Source organism: Ailuropoda melanoleuca, chromosome 8 (genome assembly GCF_002007445.2).
Source record: "Ailuropoda melanoleuca isolate Jingjing chromosome 8, ASM200744v2, whole genome shotgun sequence".
Classification (NCBI taxonomy): Eukaryota; Metazoa; Chordata; class Mammalia; order Carnivora; family Ursidae; genus Ailuropoda; species Ailuropoda melanoleuca.
The window spans coordinates 57,971,959-57,986,228 of NC_048225.1; the positions used below are offsets into that span (position 1 = coordinate 57,971,959).

At 40.7% G+C, this 14,270-nt stretch overlaps 1 protein-coding gene across 1 annotated transcript in view; it reads left to right on the forward strand.

Moving 5' to 3' along the window:
• The first annotated feature begins 8,169 nt into the window (after window positions 1–8,169).
• The window catches only part of LOC100469189 (E3 ubiquitin-protein ligase TRIM22), a 34,220-nt gene continuing 28,119 nt past the window's right edge, over window positions 8,170–14,270 (forward strand). Inside the window, exon 1 of the mRNA XM_034667615.1 lies at window positions 8,170–8,240. The gene's annotated coding sequence lies outside the window, so the exon portion shown is untranslated. The remainder of the gene's footprint in view (window positions 8,241–14,270) is intronic.

Consider the following 14,270-nt stretch of genomic DNA (forward strand, 5'->3'; position numbering starts at 1 on the left):
ATTATTTTAAATTGCTGATCATTGACAAGGATTTAAGTGTTCCCTATCTATGGAGAATAGACCAGATTCTATGGTCGTGAATTCAGTGGTCAGAGTTCACAGAATTAGGGGCAGTAAGGGTAATAAGGATCAGGGATTTCACTATCAGAGTCTTGTGACTTCACTTTGTCCTTGCTTTCATTCTTGTATTCCATAGGTGCTTATCCTATCACATGGAGGGCTTCATCAAGCCCCAAAATAGGTTATGGGGCAGCTCCTTTGTATTTACTTTGATTATCTGGAAATATAAAAGACCAGGTCATTCTACAAGGCTCTCTTTAGATTTTCAAAAACAAACCTGAGCCTCGGGGTTAGTGACATTGACCTTGGTGCCATAACTAACCTCCTCCTCGTCACACGTGTTCGAAACTTACATAGGAAAGTGTAGTTTCTGTGGCTTAAGTTGCCAACCTACCTGACGGGATTAAATTCCTTACAAAGACATGAAATTCTAACCATGTGTAGTTTGGTGGTCATAACTTCTCTTTTGCCAAATGTTTGTAACTTTTACAGAGCACCTGAAATCTCAAATGTTACTTGTGGGTCACAGCACTGGGGTTCTGGCTTTGGACTAGGGCACAAGCTCATAGGCTTTCAAAAAGAGACTTACGGATCTCACATTATAGCTAGGATCCGCAGCCTCACTACTGATCCATCTGCCAGGGAAGACACATCTATGGCCTCCATGAAAGATCCACTGTGATGACTTTCCCACATACTGCATACCTTTTTTGGAGGTAGCAAGGCTTTTTCTACATGTTATTTCATCGAATTTTTCTATTATGTCCATGAGGTATCAAGAAAAAGGTTAATGATTTCATTTTTCAAAGAAGAAACTGTTTCTTTGAGGTGAAGACCTTCCCAAGTTACACAGATAGTAAATGAGAAGGTAGACATGAGCACATTTTTTTCTGGCTCCAGCATCAAGACTCACCCTTCTCCCCGACTCAGGCTTCTCAGGGAGGAGGGTTCAAGTGCATCAGTGGCATGGAAGGAGAGAGAAAGGCAGTTGTATTGGAAGGACACAAGGTAAGACATGTAGGGTCAATGTTTTTGTCATGCCTAGGAGTGAGATCTGGACACTGAAGAAGCCAAAACCTGTTTCCAAAAGACTGAAGAGTGTATTCCGTGCTCCAGATCTGAGCACAGTGCTGCGTATGTGTAGAGGTGAGGAGAGCCAGGACAGGAGGGTGGATGTGGGACTCCTGTGGTGTCAGCGACTAAACTGGGGAGCTGGTACAGTTTCAGAGAGAGGATAGAAAGGAGGAGGGTCTTCAGAGAAGGAGGGATATTGCTGAGAGAGATGTGGTTATATCTAAGGGGGAATGGGGAGGTGCCTAGCTCATCATCTCATTCACTAGTTCATAGGCTCACAGGGCTCCCATCTGCCGGCTCTACTCCAGAGAAGAGATAGGTATTGGTGCTTAATCATTTGCCTCCAATCAACATCATTGAATCTCTTATCATTTCAGAGCTAACACATGTCCAGTGCTACTGGGGTAAGAAGAGATTACTGGTTCTTCAAATCCCTGTGTTCTAATCCCCTTTCAGAAACTTGTGATTTCAGTGTGATCTCATGATCTTAGCTCCATGTGCTTATATATATATATATAATCTTATATATTTCTATATATATTTTAGTATGTATATATGAAATACATTTCTCCAGTGTTTTACCCCCTCCCCAGTCCATCAATACGAACTCTACCTAGTCATTTCCCATGTTCCATCTTCACAATGTCACCAGATAAACCTACCCCATATTTGTCACTTATCTTACAATTTTTTTTTTTTCTGCAGTGGACATCACACTGAATCCAATCAACTTAAATTTAAACCTTGTCCTTTCTGAAGATCAGAGACAAGTGATGTCTGTGCCAATTTGGCCTGTTAAGTATACTAATTATGGTATCTTGGGCTCCCAGTATTTCTCCTCAGGGAAACACTACTGGGAAATAGATGTGTCCAAGAAGACTGCCTGGATTCTCGGGGTATACTGTAGAACACGTTTCCGTAATATAAAGTTTGGTGTTAGACAAGGCACAAATCATCAAAATGTTTACTCCAGATACAGACCTCAGTGTGGCTACTGGGTTATTGGGTTACAGAATAAATTTGAGTATAAGGCCTTTGAGGAGTCTTCTCCATCTCATCCCATGGTCTTAACTATTTCCATGGCTGTTCCTCCCCACCGTGTTGGGGTTTTCCTAGACTATGAGGCAGGCATTGTCTCATTTTTCAATGTCACAAACCATGGGTCACTCATCTACAAATTTTCTAAATGTTGCTTTTCTCAGACTGTTTATCCATACTTCAATCCTTGGAACTGTCCAGGCCCCATCATCCTGTGCCCACCACACTCCTGAACCTTCTTGGCCACTTACCCACTTCTGTGCAGAGCCTCTTGTCCTGGGGCTCATCTATACCTGAGCTTACCTGCACCCTTCTGAACGCCTCTTCCTTCCTTTCTCCTCCTTTTATTATAGAATGTCTTTGTACAATGCTTTTCTGCATGTATTGAAATGAACATGCAACTTTTACCTTTTTTTCTCATTTAATTCAACTGCTTTTATAGTTTTGTTATTATTGTATTTTAGTAATTATTCTGTGGTTTAAGCCTTTGTTGTGAGTACCTTGATTTCCCCCCCCCACAGATTACTGAGGTTCTGTTCATTATTTTCATATTGGATAATTTGCAATAATCTACTTTTAAATTCACTTAGCCTTTCTTTTGTGATCCTGAATTTCTCTTAAGCCAGCCTTAGATTATTTTTTTGAGTGATGCAGCTTTCTATTTTTATTTGTTTTTTGACATTTCCTATTTTCTCATTATTATAAGCATATTTTCTTTCATAGCCTTTACCCTAGATACGATAGCTGCTGTGAAGTCCTTGTATTTCTTGTAAGTCGTTGTTGTAAATAACGATATCTGCATTACCTTGGCGCGATCTCCATTGATTGCCTTAGTTCTTGAGTATGGACCATGTTAGTTTCTTTCTATGTTAAACAATTTTAACATGTATCTAAAATTCCCCCAGGGGAATTGTGAATGAGATGTAAAGAGTCTGGGTTCTGTTTATTTTTCTGAAGAATATATTTTTTCAGGCAGTGAATTTGGTTACACTCAAATTCGAAATTCTCCCGTGCATTTTGGAGAAGCTGAAATCTCTGGTCAGTTCCTTTAGCTCTATTTGGGCTGCTTGGTATCTGCCTCAAACATGTGTATGTACAATTTGAGATTTCCTCCTCTGGATCTCTCTTTTACAGATATTCTGCTACCATTTTCCAGCTGTTGTGATAGCCCCAAATCATTCTTCTTGCTCTTCAAGCTAGTAAGTCTGTATGCTGCTGAGTTTTAACTGTCCTACTCACTTCCAGTCAGTTTTGCTTTCAAATAAAAAGCCATGATACCAGAAAACTCCTCTAATAGTATTCCCTTCTTCCAATTGTTTATTACAGTCTAGATTCTAAGTGTTTCATCAGTCTCTAGTGCCTTCATGTTTTTGTTTGTTTTGCTTCATTTTTATAATTTTCAAGGTTTATAGTGTTGATCCATAGGTTATGGGTTCTGTTTTGTTAGAATAAATACCTCCATTTATGGAAACAGAACCTCAGTTTTGATTGCTCTGTATATTCTAAGTTCAAACGCTGAATTTTAGTGGGTTTTTTCTCTTTCTTGTTATACAAACTGCCAGATTTTATTCAAAGTGATTATACCATTTTGCATTCCCACAAATTCAGAAAGGAAACAATGATGGTATAGAGTTGGGTGGTCAGTGCAGAGATATTAAGAGTAGATGAAACTGGAGGGGATTGGAGAGCTCAGAGTGAGACTGTGGGATGAGTCCAGCACAGTGGTATTGATTGCAGTGTTCAGAAGGAAAGAGATTCCTTAGCCAAAGACCTCTTCTCTGGTACTTCTTCCTTTTCCATTCGTTCTGCAGATCTAATATCCATTGTTTTACTCTTCTTCCTCTGACTCGCTTAACTGACCCATGGTTAACATCCGTGGTTAATATCCTGGCAATCTCTTATGAAGAATTAGATTTGCAGCTGAGAGAAATCAGTGGTGGAAATCAGGTCTTGTCAAGATACCTGAAAACTTGAGCAAGCAGAATACTTGAATTTACACTTCTCTCACCGTACACACACACACACACACACACACACACACACACACAGTGGAAAACTACTCAGACGTAAAAAGAGTGAAATCTTGCCATTCAATGACACAGATGGACCTTGAGGATATTATGCTAAGTGAAAAAAGTCAGAGAAAGACAAATACCATATGATTTCACTCATATGTATAATCTAAAAAACAAAAGAAGCAAATGATACAGAACTCATAGATACAGAGATCAGATTGGTGGTTGTTAGAGGCCAGGGTTTGGGTTTGGGCAAAATGGGTGAAGGGGATCAAGAAGTAAAGCCTTCCAGTTATAAAATAATTCATGGGGATATAATGTATAGCATGGTGACTATAGTAAATAGTATTGTGTTGCAGATTTGAAATTTGCTGCAAAAGTAAATCTTGAATGTTCTCATCACAGGAAAAAAAATTTTTTTCATGACTTCCTATGGTGATAGATAGTAACTTGATTTACTGTGGTGAACATTTCACAATGTATACAGATGTTGAATCATGTTGTACACCTAAATTAATGTAATGTATGCTAATTATATTTCAATAAAAAATTATCAAAGGGGAATCACATATATGTTATTGATACCAGAAGAATAACTGAATTTTTTAAAAAGATTTTATTTATTTGACAGAGAGAGCACAGGCAGGGGGAGTGGGAGAGGGAGAAGCAGACTCCCTGCTGAGCAGAGCCCAATGCGGGACTCAATCCCAGGACCCTGGGATCATGACCTGAGCCGAAGGCAGATGCTTAACCGACTGAGCCACCCAGGTGTCCCAACAGTAACTGAATTATATGATGTGACAGCGACTGTGTTCATAGCTAGAATGGTAGACTAGAAGTATGATTTATCATCAAGATGTTCCATTCAATTAAAAATATTTTTATAGTTATATATCTGCATATCTATCAGTCCTTACATGGAATAACTTCAAATAGATTTGAGGCAGTAAGCAACAGAATAGAGACAGTCCCTCCCTGACTTCATGAAACCTACAGTTGGGGGTGCAGTGTGAGATGTGGGTGGTTACCACTGATAAGATCGGTAGCAACACTACGTTTCCCTCTGCACTCCTCTCTCTGGCCTTCCACTCATGCATTTTCATTTTCCAATTCAAGGAATAGTGACTGAGTCCTCACCTCTAGGAGTAACCCTGGTTTTAGCAATGACTTCCAGAAAACTTCTAGCAAAGGAAGCCCTAAACAAAGAGCCCGTGGAGTCTCCATGGGCTATAGCCCAGGCTTCTCGACCAGTTCTGCACTGAGAGCAGCAGAGAAGAGAACTAGGCTTGCCTTTGCTCAGGGATGAGAAAGATACTTTGAGGAAGACAATAAGGGAAAGTCGGCAAGTTCTTTGAAGCTTAACAATTTAATGCCTCAGTATAATAATGTAGGATTTCTGCATGATTCTCCATAGAATTTCCTAGCACCCTGTCCTCCCTGGGTTTGGGAGCCTTAATGGGATTATGGTTGCTCTGCTCTGCAGTTTCTTTGGTGTTTTCTAGTCACAGGATTTCCAAGTTCAAACGGGGATCTACAGCAGTTTACACACACACACACACAATCACTAACCTCGCTCATTCTTCTCCTTGGGCCATTCCTGCCACCCAGAAATGGAGCTTACCTGGGAGATCAGCCAGAAGAGCATGTAGGAAGAATTTCGATAAGGAGCATCTTGACAACTTTTAATAGAACAAAACGAGGGGCACCTGGGTGACTCAGCCGGTTGAGCACCCCACTCTTGATTTCAGCTCAGGTCTTGATCTCAGGATTCAATCAACAACGACAACAACAAAATGAGATGCTTGCTTGTTGTTAATATGAAGAGACATCGGAAGAAATGGCATGATAACAAGATCCTAAGACCCATGAGAAAAGGGAGTTAAAGTAGGGGCACTTCTTTATTTAACTCCTTCTCTTCCTGTGAAAGCCACACCCCAGACTGACTCACTCAGATGGCAGATCCCACTCAAGCTCTTAAAAACCATGACTCCCTCTTATCTGACTAGATCTTAATGGGATTATAGTTGACTTTTTAAACACTATCCCCTCTACAATAACCTCCTTGTGTCCTAACCTCTCCTGTGTCACTGTTTGGCATGCGTCCTTTGGAAGTGCACAGTTCACCTGTCTCGTCATCATTGTCATTATCACAGTTCACCTGTGCCACTGGACACGCAGTTTTAGAATTGTTAGGGTTCTCCAGAGAAACAGAACCTACATGAGGGGGATTTATATTAGCTCACATGAATATGGGGGCTGACAAGTTCTAAGAGCTGGTGTCTGTAAAGTGGAGACCCAGGAAAGCTGGTGGTGTCATTCAGTCCAAGGAGAAAGGCTGGAGAACCAGGGTGGGTGATGGTGTAAATTCCAGTCCAAGGACAGGAGAGGACTTACATCCCAGCTCAAGCAGGCAGGCAGGAAACAAAAGGGATGAGTTCCTCTTTCCTCCCACGCCCTCAACAAATCAGATGATGCCTGACAGCGCTGGGGAAGACAATCTTCTGAGTCCACAGACTCAAATGCTAATCTCATCTAGAAACAACCACCTCACAGATCCAGGAGTGTTTAATGTGGGCACCTCGTGGCCAGTCAAGTTGACACAAAATTAATCTTGACAGTGATTCTCCTGCTTCATTTTCATTATGCTAAGATTATAGAGATTTTATGTTGAATAATATTAGATGGCATGGCCCAACAAATGACACTGACCGTGGTTTCATCTTCCCAGCGTCTTCAGCAGAGTGTCATTTTGGCCATACTGAATCCAAATTCTGAAGGTCAGCCTCACTGTACTGCCCTCAGTGATAGCCACTGACTGTCCCACTGCAGGAATTTCAGATTTGCATAGCCCTTCCCTCTCACACACCTAATAGGACACACCCTGGCCAGATTCACTTACCTTAGCAGGTGGATACAGAACAGTAGAGAGCATGTCCCTAGGCCTGTCTCAGCACAATCTTCAGGGTGGGTCCCTTCTTACCGTAAAGGAGCAATTTTATTCCCTACACATGACAGCTCATGTGTAGGGCAAAAAGGCTAGGCACATTTGTGTGAAATTATATTGCTCAGGTAAGCCTAGTGCTACAAAGGACTGATTACCTCGAAAAGACACGAGAGCAGCATGTTGCAGTGACCAGACAGGAACGAGTGCAACCACTGGCTCATCTGGCCCCAGGCACAAAGCCTTGTCCCGTCCTAGGGACCCATGCACAGGCCTCCCATTGGTCTGTGGCCCTCTCCTTTCCTGCCCATGCCGGAGAATTTAACTTTCATTTTCACTTAGCACCTCCGGAGCTTGGTGGAGATCCGCCCCTGGTTTGCGGACAGAATCCTGACCACATTCCCCTGGTTTGCTGACAGAATCCTGACCACATTTCCCTGTGGCCTGCCTCCGCTCTTCTCCAAGGAGGCATGACTTCTCACTTGGTGTCTGAAGGTGTGCGGAGTGGTTTGCAGAGGGCAGAAGTGGGGAGAAGAACTGAATGTTAGAGTGAGTTTAATGTGTGTTCAGGCAGCTGCCTTGAAGGGGGGAGGGAGGACAATGCCCAGGTTGCAAGTTTCCTGCTGAGAGTGCAGGGTGGGGGATGGGGATGGGGGTGGGCCTGGGAGGTTGTGGGGGGGCAGTCCTCAAAGAAGGGAGGTTTAAAGGCTTGAAAGGCTTTGTTCTTTCATGGAGGGACCATTATTTATACCGGCTGAATCTAACCCGGAGATTCTCCTTCCCATTCTATAAAATTGCACCCTGCTAAGGACAAGCCAGAACCCTCTATTTTTCAGAGGTAGAAAGGTCCTTCTCTCCACAGCAAGAGCAAAGGCAGAGGGATCTTTGCATCCTAACATTTTAATGCCCACCCTGTAACAATGTAGCATTTCTGCATGACTCGAGGTGAATTCTCATCACCTTGGTCTGTCTGTGCCTAGAAGCTTGATAGGGTGACAGCTGGCATGCCCAATTCACTAACCTTACTCATCCCTCTCCCAGGGCCATATCTGCCACCCAGAAACAGAGGCCACCTGAGAGATCAGGAGCAAGGGGAAAACTTTCCAAATGTGGTATCTTTTCTACCTTTTATTTTATTTTATTATTTTATTTTATTTTATTATTTCTTCTTATGTTCATTTAGCCACTGTATAGCACATCATTAGTTTTTGATGTAGTGTTCAGTGATTCATCAGTTGCATATAATACCCAGTGCTCATCACCACATGTGCCCTCCTTAATTGCCATCACCCGGCTACTCCATCCCCTCCACCCCCTTCCCTTCTGAAACCTTCAGATTGTTTCCCAGAGTCCATACTCTCTCATGGTTCATCGTCCTCTCTGATTTCTCCCCTTTCAGTTTTCCCTTCCTTCCCCTGTAGTCCTCTGTGCTATTCCTTATGATCCACATATGCATGAAACCATATGATAATTATCTTTCTCGCTTGACTTATTTCACTTAGCAAATTCCCTCCAGTTCCATCCATGTCGATGCAAATGGTGGTATTCATCCTTTCTGATGGCTGAGGAATATTCCATTGTATATATGGACCACATCTTCTTTATCCATTCATTTGTTGAAGGGCATCTCAGCCCATTCCACAGTTTGGCTGTTGTGGACAATGCTGCTATGAATATTGGGGTGCATGTGCTCCTTCTTTTCACTACATCTGTATCTTTGGGGTAAATACCTAGTAGTGCAATCACTGGGTCATAGGGTAGCTCTATTTTTTATGTCTTGAGGAACCTCCAGACTGTTTTCCAAAGTGGCTGTACCAGCTTGCTGGTATAAGAGGGTTTCCCTTTCTCCATATCCTTGCCAACATTTGTTGTTTCCTGCCTTGTTAATTTTTGCAATTCTTTTTTTTTTTTTTTTTAAAGATTTTATTTGTTTATTTGACAGAGACAGAGACAGCCAGCGAGAGAGGGAACACAAGCAGGGAGTGGGAGAGGAAGAAGCAGGCTCATAGTAGAGGAGCCTGACGTGGGGCCTCGATCCCATAACGCCAGGATCACGCCCTGAGCCGAAGGCAGACGCTTAACCGCTGTGCCACCCAGGCGCCCCTAATTTTTGCAATTCTAACTCATGTCAGGTGCTATCTCAATGTGGTTTTGATTTGAGTTTCCCTGATGGCTAATGATGTTGAACATTTTTCATGTGTCTGTTAGCCATATGTATGTCTTTTTTGGAGAATTGTCTGTTCGTGTCTTCTGCCCATTTTTTGACTAATTATTCATTTTTTGGGTGTTGAGTTTGAGAAATTCTTTATAGAGCTTGGATATCAGCCCTTTATCTGATATGTCATTTGCAAATATCTTCTCCCATTCTGTGGGTTGCTTCTTAGTTTTCTTGACTGTTTCCTTTGCTGTGCAGAAGCTTTTTATCTTGATGAAGTCCTAATAGTTCATTTTTGCTTCTGTGTCACTTGCCTTTGGAGGCATGTCTTGAAAGAAATTGCTGTGGCCAATGTCAAAGAGGTTACTGCCTATGTTTTCCTGTAGGATTTTGATGGATTCCTGTCTCACATTGAGGTCTTTCAGAACCATTTTGAGTTTAACTTTGTGTATGGTGTAAGAGAATGGTCCAGTTTCATTCTTCTGTACGTAGCTATCTAATTTTCCCAGCACCACTTATTGAAGGGACTGTCTTTTCTCATTGGATAGTTTTCCCTGATTTTTCAAAGATTAGTTGACCTTAGAGTTGAGGGTCCATTTCTAGGTTCCCTATTCTATTCCATTGGTGTATGTGTCTGTTTTTGTGCCAATACCATGCTGTCTTAGTGATCGTAGCATTGTAATATAGCTTGAAATCAGGCAATGTGATGCCCCAGCTTTGTTTTTCTTTTTCAACATTCCCTTGGTGATTCGGGTCTTTTCTGGTTCCATACAAATTTTAGAATTATTTGTTCTAGCTCTTTGAAAAATGCTAATGGTATTTTATTAGGGATGGCATTGAAAGTGTAGATTGCTCTGGGCAGGATAGACATTTTAATAGTGTTTATTCTTCCAATTCATGGGCATGGAATGTTTTTCCATCTTTTTGTGTCTTCTTCAATTTCTTTCATAAGTGTTCTGTAGTTTCTAGAGTATAGATCCTTTACCTCTTTGGTTAGGTTTATTCCTAGGAATTGTTTTTCGGTGCTATTGTAAATGGAATCGATTCCTTAATTTCTCTTTCTACAGTTGCATTGTTAGTGTATAGAAAAGGAACTGTGTTCTGTGCATTGATTTTTTATCCTGCCACATTGCTGAATTGCTGTATGAGTTCTAGCAATTTGGGGGTATAGTCTTTTGGGTTTACCACATAAAGTATCATGTCATCTGCAAAGAGAGAGTTAGACTTCTTTGCCAATTTGAATGGTTTTTATTTCTTTTTGTTGTCTGATTGCTGAGGCTAGGACTTCTAGTACTGTGTTGAAAAATAATGGTGAGAGTGGGCATCCTTGTCGTGTTCCTGACTTTAAAGGAAAAGCTCTAAGCTTTTTCCTGTTGATAATGATATTTGCTGTGGGCTTTTCATAGAAGATTTTTATGATCCTGAGGTATGTTCCCTCTGTCCCTACACTTTGAAGAGTTTTAATCAGGAAAGAATGCTGTATGTTGTCAAATGCTTTTTCTGCATCAACTGAGAGAATCATATGATTCTTTTCTTTTATTAATGGGCTCTATCATGTTGATTGATTTGCAAATGTTGAACCAACCTTGCATCCCAGGAATAAATCCTACCTGGTCTTGGTGAGTAATCCTTTTAATGTACTGTTAGATCCTAATGGCTAAGATCTTGTTGAATATTTTGGCATCCATGCTCATCAGGGATATTGGTCTGTAATTCTCCGTTATGATGGGTCTTTGCCTGGTTTTGGGATCAGGGTAATGGTGGCCTCATAGAATGAGTTTGGAAATTTTCCTTTTGTTTCTATTTTTTGAAACAGCTTCGGTAGAAAAGGTATTATTTCTTCTTTAAATGCTTGGTAGAATTCTCCTGGGAAGCCATCTGGCCCTGGACTTTTGTTTTTTTGGGAGGTTTTTGATTATTGTTTCAATTTCATTACTGGTTACTGGTCTATTCAGATTGTCTATTTCTTCCTGTTTCAGCCTTGGCAGTTTATAAGTTTCCAGGAAGGCATCCATTTCATCCAGGTTGCTTAATTTGTTGGCCTATAGTTGCTGGTAATAATTTCTAATAATTGTTTCTATTTCTTTGATGTTAGTTGTGATCTCTCCCTTTTCATTAATGATTTTATTAATTTGGGTCCTTTCTCTTTTCTTTTGGAGAAGTTTGGCCAGTGGTTTATCGATTTTATCAATTCTTTCAAAGAACAAGCTTCTAGTTTTGTTGATCTACTCTACTGTTTTTCTGGTTTCTATTTCATTGATCTCTGCTCTAATCTTTATTATTTCTCTTCTCCTGCTTGTTCTAGGCTTTATTTGCTGTTCTCTCTTCAGCTTCTTTAGGTGTAAGATTAACTTGTGCATTTGGGATTTCTCCAATTTTTTGAGAGAGGCTTGGATGGTTATGTATTTCCCCCTTAGGACCGCCTTTGCAGTATTCCATAAGTTTTGGACTGATCTGTTTTCATTCTCATTAGTTTCTATGAATTGTTCAAATTCTTCTTTAATTTCCTGGTTGACCCAATCATTCTTTAGCAGGATGCTCTTTGGCTTCCGAGTGTTTGAATTCCTTCCAAATTTTTTACTGTGATCGAGTTCCAGTTTCAAAGCACTGTAGTCTGATAACATGCAGGGAATAATCTCAATCTTTTGGTATCAGTTTGAGACCGGATGTGTGACCCAGTAAGTGGTCTATTCTGGAGAAACTTCTGTGTGCGCTCGAGAAGAATGAGTATTCTGTTGTTTTGGGTGGAATGTTCTGTAAATATCTACAAAGTCTGTCTGGTCCAATGTGTCATTCAAAGCTCGTTTCTTAGTTGATCTACTTAGATGATCTGTCGATTACTGAGAATTGAGTGTTGAGGTCTCCTACTATTAAAGTATTATTATCGATATGATTCTTTATTTTGACTAATAGTTGGTTTATGTAGTTGGCTGCTCCCAAGTTGGGGGCATAGATATTTACAATTGTTATATTTTCTTGTTGGATAAACCCTTTAAGTATGAGATAGTGTCCCTCTACATCTCTTACTACAGCCTTTGGTTTAAAATCTAATTTGTCTGACATGAGAATTGCTACTGCAGCTTTCTTTTGAGGTCCATTGGCATGATAAATTGTTCTCCATCCCCTCACTTTCAATCTGGAGATGTCTTTAGGTTTAAAATGAATCTCCTGTAGACCACATATGGATGGGTCCTGTCTTTTTATCCAGTCTGTCTGAAGCCCTGTGCCATTTCATGGGAGCATTTATGCCATTCACGTTGAGAGTGATTATTGAAAGATATGAGTTTAGTGCCATCATGTTGCCTGTGAAGTCCTTGTTTCTATAGATTGTCTCTGTGAATTTCTGGTCTATATTACTCTTGGAGTCTTTCTTCTTTTATAGAATCCCCCTTAATATTTCTTGTAGGGTTGGCTTGGTGGTCACATATTCTTTTATTTTCTGCTGGTCCTGGAAGATGTTTGTCTCTCTGTCCATTCTGAATGACAACCTTCCTGGATAACGTATTCTTGGCTGCATGTTCTTCTCATTTGCTACCCTGAATATGTCTTGCTAGCCCTTTCTGGCTTGCCAGGTTTCTGTGGACAGGTATGACATTATTCTGATGTTCCTCCTTTCACACGTACAAAATTTCTTCCCCCAGCTGCTCTCAGGATAGCTTCCCTGGCTCTAAGATTTGCAAGTTTCACTATCATATGCTTGGGTGTTGGTCTATTTTTATTATCTTGGGAAGGGTTCTCTCTGCCTCTTGGACATGAATGCTTGTTTCCTCCCCCATATTAGGGAAGTTCTCAGCTATTATTTGCTCAAATATACCTTCTAGTCCTCTCTCTCTTCACCCTCTCAGGGATCCTAATAATTCTGACATTGGAACATTTCATGGCGTCATTGATCTCTCTAAGTCTGTTCTCATAGGCTTCCAGCTTCCTATCCCTATCCCCCTAGGCTTCCTTCCTATCCTTAGAAGATAAGCCCCAGCTTATCTTCTAGATCACTAATTCGTTCTTCTGCCTCATTTACCCTGGCTGTTAGAGTATCCAGTTTAGACTGCATCTCATTCATAGCATTTTAAGTTCAGCCTGATTAGATCTCATTTCTGCCCTTAGAGATTCTATATTGTTGCTAATCGTTTTCTCAAGCCTAGATATCGACTTCATAATTGCTACCCTGAAGTCTATGTCTGACATCTTGCTTATATCCATATCCATTAGTTATGTGGCAGAAGACATTGTCTCTGGTTCTTTCTTTGTTGGGAGTTCCTCCTCCTAGTCATTCTGTTGAGGGATGGTTGACAGAATGTACAGAGTCCAAAATATCAACCATGACCCAAGCAAGATGCACCCTAGGAAAATCCAGAGCATGTGGAAGCCACCACCAAAAAAACAAAGCCAAAATGAAACACAAGAATAAAATTGATAAAATTAAAAAATTAAAAAATTAAAAATTAAAAAACAAGTGGGGTGTGGACAAAGTAGTGTGTTTCAGTTGTTCCTGGGTGTATTTTGGTATGTTTGTTAGAGGACACTACTTCCCAAAATTACAGGGAAAGTAAAACTTGTATATATAAAAAAAGTAATATTGAATAGGGAAAAAGGACTACAATGAAGCATATATCTATAAAAAAATATAGGTGTGAAACAGTACAAGTTAAAAAGCTACTATGAAATATAAGTTGATATATTAAACATCTAGTTGAAATGAGAAAAAGGTAAAAAGAAAAAACAGAGAAGAACCATAAGAAAAAGAATAACAAGAAAAAGAGAGTTGTATCTGAAAAATAAACAAGCTGTGAAGCAATGCCTGGGACTCAATGTACTATTTCCCCTGGTTTTGGGATTTTACAGTCTTATGGGGACCACAGGGTTGTCCTGCTCTTGTTCTTCCAACCTGTCTTCTGGGGGAGGGGCCTGCAGCGCTGTTTCTCAGGTGACCGTGCTTGGGTGGAGTTGCCCTGTCTCCTGTTGCCGGGCGGGGGCGGGGGAATGGGCT